We start from the raw sequence: 6,449 nt of genomic DNA on the forward strand, positions 1-6,449 counted from the left end.
CTCCCCCATAACTGAGTTATCTGTAGCAGTTACAGTTGGGAGTTGCCTCCATCAGATCAGTCTATAGTCATGTCTGTAGAGCATCTTCTGGATTGGGCAGCTTGGCCTCAGCTGTACAAGAGAAAGTAAACGTGAGTCATGGATCCTGGAGAAGAACTACAATTGCTTCTTTGCTAAACCAGCATGATCCCTAACTGCACTTTAAATATTTGTCCTTTAACTCACAGATTAGTGCCGTCCTCACCCCTCAGAAAGGGAGCTTCGCTTTGCAATAGACTGAGATCATTACAGAAATCCACAACCACTAAAAATGCAGAGTTGTGGAGCCCAGGCCCATTTGATCCATCTACAACACAACTCCTGCACTAAGGCTCGGGGATTCTGGTGGGAGAGGGGCCTGAAAGACTGTAGCAGTCTGAGGAACAGGGAGTTTGCTGAGACTATGTCTCTTGGGGATGTCAGAAGCTAGTGTCTTACCAACATGGCTGCCTAGACATAACCTGAACAAGGGTGACACCAACAGACAGACGTGCTAAGGAGGACAGAGGAAAGCTCACAAAGGCCTTAACTTTAAACAGAGAACTAACAGACAACTAAGAAATGCTGAGAACGGGACAATTAGTCCTCCCCAGGAATGAGCACACCAACTGGTTATCCAATGCCAAATGGTCAGCTCTGGAAATATACATACAAGTAGCAGTATACAGACTGAGCAGGGTGTGTGTGTGTGTGTGTGTGTGTGTGTGTGTGTGTGTGTGTGCGCGCGCGTATGCATTCCTAGTATACAAATATATGTAACAACAATTAAAGATAAAAGGGACTCTTAGTTAAGGTTTCTATTGCTGTGAAGAGACGCCATGACCACGGCAACTCTTATAAAGGAAAACATTTAATTGGGTGGCTTACAGTTCACTATCATCATGGTGGGACATGACAGCATGCAGACAGATACAGTTGTGGAGAAGGAGCTGAGAGTTCTACATCTTGATCCAGAGGCAACAGGAAGTGAACGGAGACACTGGGTGGTATCTTGAGCATAGGAGACCTCAAAGCCCACCCCATAGTGACACACTTCCTCCAACAAGGCCACACCTACTCCAAAAAAGTCACACCTCCCCATAGTGCCACTCACTATGAGTTTACGGGAGCCAATTACACTCAAACTACCACAGAGACTATGAATTTGAAAGAGAGCATGGTGGGGAAGAGTACTCTATATAGAAGGTTTGGGAGGGAGAAAAGGAAGGGGGAAATGATGTAATTATATTTTAATCTCAAGAAATTTGTAAATTTTTAAAACGTTTCTTTGGTCCTCAAAAACAGATACATTGTTTAACAAAGATGAAAGACCCCTCATTCACTGAAACAACAAACTTCAAGAAAGGAGGAGACCTGGGTGTGATGGTGCACACCTGTAATCCCAGCATTAGGGATGCTGAGGCAGGAGAATGTTGAGTATAAGGCCAGCTTGGACTATATGACAAGACCTGCCAGAGAGAAAGAGAGAGGGAGAGTATGCACGGATCCCAGTTCCACCCACCCTTACTTCCGTCCCTCGGTCTGCCTCTCTCTGCAAGGCAGACCCATAATAGTTGCACTACCCTCATGTTCCCAGTTCAGCCAGCGAGTAAAGGCCTTGGTGCCTCATTTCTAGTGTATGGCAGAGGGTGTGAATTAAAGCCCAGGCATTTCTGACTCTCTCTTGGCCACCTACTTTCAGCTTATTGTTCGGATTACCCAGTGTGTCCCAGGACTATAATCAACCTTGTTGCAGTTCTTAAAGGCAGATGTGTTCGTAAGTGCCATGCTGACCTTTGCCCTCTATCATGCCCTCTCCATGTCAATATTCCATCCTTCACGGCTTTTATGTGCTCTGGACAATGGACTCCTATCATCTTGGGTTCTCATTAAAGTTTAGTTCATTTCTCTTGACTCTTTTGTTGTAAGAGAGATTCAGATGGCCTTCAGTGCTTCTGGCCTTGCACACTATGAAACTGTAACTTCTAAATCATATTACCATTGTCTTCTAGGTTTTGCCCACACTTTAATTTGCCCATCTTCTTCCTCATTTATTGTTGGTGACTGGGATTTTTTAGATACGTCTTTCTCTATAGATCAAGTGGGTCTCAAACTCACTAACCTTTCTGCTTCAGCCTCCCATGCGCCAGGATTAAAAGGCGGCACTACTGTACCCAGAAAGTCAGGCCTTTTTATTTTATTTATTGCCTCCTGTTTTCATGTCATATTTTGTAAACCCTTGTCCCACGAGACTAAGAAAGAATTATCTCTTGCTTCTAGGACATCTACAGAGTGACCATTTAGACTCCCAACTCTGAACCTAGGATGCATGTTGGTGGAAAATTAAGAGTACAGCTGCATTTGCACAGATATCCCAGATCCCATTATTCATCTGGTTTCAGTTTCCCCAGTGATTCTAAACTCTGTCTTTAAAGTATAAGAAATATCAGGGCTGGAGAGATGGCTCAGAGGTTAAGAGCACTGACTGTTCTTGCAGGGGACCCGGGTTCAGTTCCCAGCACCCACCCAGCTGTTAACAACCATCTGTACTCCAGTTCCAAGGGCTCTGGTGCCCTTTCTGGCCTCCCCAGGCATCAGGCATGCACACTGTGCATAGACTTACGTGCAGGCAAATTTATACACATAAAATAAAATAAATTCATCTTAAAATAATAATAATAAAAGCCGGGCGGTGGTGGCACACGCCTTTAATCCCAGCACTCGGGAGGCAGAGCCAGGCGGATCTCTGTGAGTTCCAGGCCAGCCTGGGCTACCAAGTGAGTCCCAGGAAAGGCGCAAAGCTACACAGCGAAACCCTGTTTCAAAAAACCAATAATAATAATAATAATAATTTAGGAAAAATCTATGTGCATGAGCCTGCTTCTTGACTCCCCTTTCAAATATCTCCCATTTATCTGTCTAATCTGCTTAAATCTTTATAATTTCATGATATATTTTAATATTTAGTAGAATTATTCTCTCTCACTATTCTTTCTAGCAGAAGTTTCTTAGTTATTCTTTTTTTAATTGACCACTAATAATTGAGTATATTTGTGGGGTGCAATGTGATTCTTTTGTTTTGTTTTGTTTTAAGACATTCTCTATATTGCCTGGGCTGGCCTTGAACTCAGTCTTCCTGCTCCAGCCTCCAAAGGCTGGCATTATAGGCATGAGCCACCATGGCTCACCCATGTGTACACTGTAGGATGAGCAAATCTACTTAACATACCCATCAATTCACATGCTTGTTTTTGCAGGAAAATATTTGAAATCTATTCTCCAGTAACTTTGAAATACATGATGCATAATTATTAGCTCTGCCTGTCATGAATGTAGTGTGAACATTTATTTTTACACGAGCCTTAGCAGCAGTAAGGCTGGTTTTCTCCCCCACAATCCTCACTGGCAATTCTATTATTGCCACCTTATATTTTGTGTTTTACTTGTTTGTGTTTACGACATTGAGTTTTTCCGTCAGAACACAGTCTGCATTTCCGTTTGTCTAAATCGCTGCATCCTCAGAAGCGTTTTGAAGTCCTGTTACTTTAGCTCATTCTCACCAAATTTAAGCCCAAAGCTTTCCTTTCCTAGCTGACGTGGCAAGAGGACTTACACTAGGGGGCAGCATTGTAAAAAAAACTGGCAAGGTTCTTCCAAAGCATTATGAAATAAATGCTCATCTGACGAGAGCCTAGATGAAAACACTATCGAAGGAGGTCTGTCCTTGCCATTTCAGACTCTTCCCGCATTGTCTTTATCAAGTATTTCCTGCATTTTAAAAAAACACACAATAATAAACATTCAGTAAGGACGATGAAAGCAGTCAACACCCTCACCTTCTGGTCTTTACTCAGTCTTTGCCTCCGACCACGCCATATGAAACCTGCCCAACGGCCCCACCCTCCAGCCTCTACTGCTCTCTGAAATGTGTCAAATTCCAGCGTTTTTGATCATTTGCTTCTTACGGCTTCCTGCAGTGTGCCTGTAGCACCTTAAGTGGAAGCCCTTGGGAGACTGTTTCTCCCTGATGTACACCAGGTGCCTGAGGTGGTCAGTGTCCGGCCCAACAGATGTGCAGTAAGTGTTCGCTGAGTGAATGATGATGGGGGGGGGGGGGTGCTGATGAGGGGATTTGTGATGATGGTGGCAACGGGGGAGGTTTTGAAGGTGGCTGTATTGGAGGTGGGTGTGGCGGCAGTGGTGGCCATGAGGCTGATGCTGCAGCAATTGTCATGATGTTTATCATGTTATGGTTGGCCAGGATACTCTGGGAAAATGGAATCCAAGCCTGAGACCAGATGATGTCTAGAAAGTTCCAGAGATCTCAACCTCTGAGAGAGCTTGTCAGAATGTGGGCTTTGGCAACCAGTTCTCAGATGAAGTAGGGAGGATTGGTCATGTGTGTGCGCATGTGCATGTATGAACATATGGAGGGGGAGAGCCCACACTCCTGTCCCTCCCATATGTGTGATGTGACAAGCTGTCACTTGTTGAGTTCATCGTTCCTGTCATAGTTGAGGCTCCAAAGAGAAGAATACACATTCAAACCTATGGATCAGCCCACCATGTGACTGGGTGGGCAGGTGAAGGCAAGGCTGTGCCTGGCATATGCTCAACCCAGGGAGGGGGTGAGGGTGGGGGGGCAGGGGTGGAGCTACTTGCTATATAGCCCAGTCTCTAAAGTGATAAACTCAGCCAGCAGGGGGAGCTGGAAGGCAAAAATGATGGGTGGATATGATCAAAATACATCATGTAAACATGAAAATTTCAAAGGATATAAAATGCTTCGGGTTTGTTTTTGTTTTTGTTTTTGTTTTTGTTTTTGCTTTAAAAAATACTATTCTTTTTTAAAGATTTTTTTTTATGTGTAGGGGTGATGGTGTGGAAGAGAGGGAGAGACAGTGGGAGAGAGAGATGGAGGGGCTGCTGCTGGTGTAGGCCAGAAGAGTGCATTGGCTCCCCTAGAGATGGGAGTTGCAGGTGGCTATGAAAATGACCTTCTGGAAGAGAAACAGTGATTCTTAACCACGGAACCATCATCTCTCAAGCCCAAAAAGGAGGAACTGTTTTTAAGGGTATTAGATGTTCCAAGGGTGACTGACCGCCAGAGGAAGGATGTGCTCAAGGAGGCAGGCGTTAGGAAGGAAGATCAACAAAAGCCAAGTATTATGAAAATACCACAATGCACCCATTACTTTGTATGCTAATTAAAAGCCAAATGAATCAGTAAAAAAAAATCTTCTATTAATAAATGCACTCTCATTGTGAGCTGCAGGGCTGGCTGGACTCCTAGAACTCATACCAGACAGTGACAGAAGCCTGCCTGCCCTCCCTACCCATCGGGAGGACTTTCAACATAGCAGTCACCCTGACTGGCATGTGTGAGCTCTATCTACACACCCCAGGTAAGCTGCCCCCAGGCCATTCAACACAAAGGCAGGGCTCAAGGGTATTATGCTAGAAATACAGATGCAACCATGGAAGAATCAGGCTCAGGGTACAGCAGAGGTGGGATTCTGCATCCCCGATACCCAGAACTTGGGAAAGGAAGATATGGTGCAGATGTCTCCTGACCAGTGTACCTCTCTTCTACAGATGGTGTGGTTAGTAGAGGGCCAGAGAGGCCTCAGAAGCCCTGGCCTAGGCCAGGCACCTTCTTCTTCTTCTTCTTCTTCTTCTTCTTCTTCTTCTTCTTCTTCTTCTTCTTCTTCTTCTTCTTCTTCTTCTTCTTCTTCTTCTTCTTCTCCTTCTCCTCCTCCTCCTCCTCCTTCTTCCTCCTTCCTCCTTCCTCCTTCCTCCTTCCTCCTTCCTCCTTCCTCCTTCCTCCTTCCTCCTTCCTCCTCCTCCTCCTCCTCCTCCTTCTTCCTCCTCCTCCTCCTCCTCCTCCTCCTCCTCCTCCTTCTTCTTCCTACCTGGGTCACTGGGATTATGGCTGTTCTGTTGGGTTCCTAGAGTGCACTTCTCTTCAGAGAAAGCTTGAATAATAATGTCATCCCAATACATCTAGGCAGATGGTAAAGAAAGGGCCATTGTTGGATAGTAATTAAGCTTCATTAAGGTCTGAGAAGGTCATGTCCATGCACTGACAACCCCAGTCCTCCCGTGTCTCAGACCAGCACAAATGCAAGGTCTGGCCTGAAAGGGGCCCGCCCTCCTTTGGCCTGGTGTGGATGCTCCAGCCTCCTCCTCCAGACCTCTGCAGAAGTCTAGGGCTCCTGGCCTTCGCCTGGTGTCTCCCTCCTCCCACTGATGGTTCTCTCTCCCTCGGGGATCTCTTGTATGTAGAATGGCAACTCTTCCTGAACCCCACATCTGTATTTCTCCTCCCCATCTCCAAGCCTGGACCTTACTCTTCTACCAGATCCCCCGCGGCCTCCCTCAAAGCCCTCGCACCTGCTAATAGCCTCACTCCCATCCCCAGGCAGCTGTCC

This window comes from Peromyscus maniculatus, chromosome 4, assembly GCF_049852395.1.
Source record: "Peromyscus maniculatus bairdii isolate BWxNUB_F1_BW_parent chromosome 4, HU_Pman_BW_mat_3.1, whole genome shotgun sequence".
Lineage (NCBI taxonomy): Eukaryota > Metazoa > Chordata > Mammalia > Rodentia > Cricetidae > Peromyscus > Peromyscus maniculatus.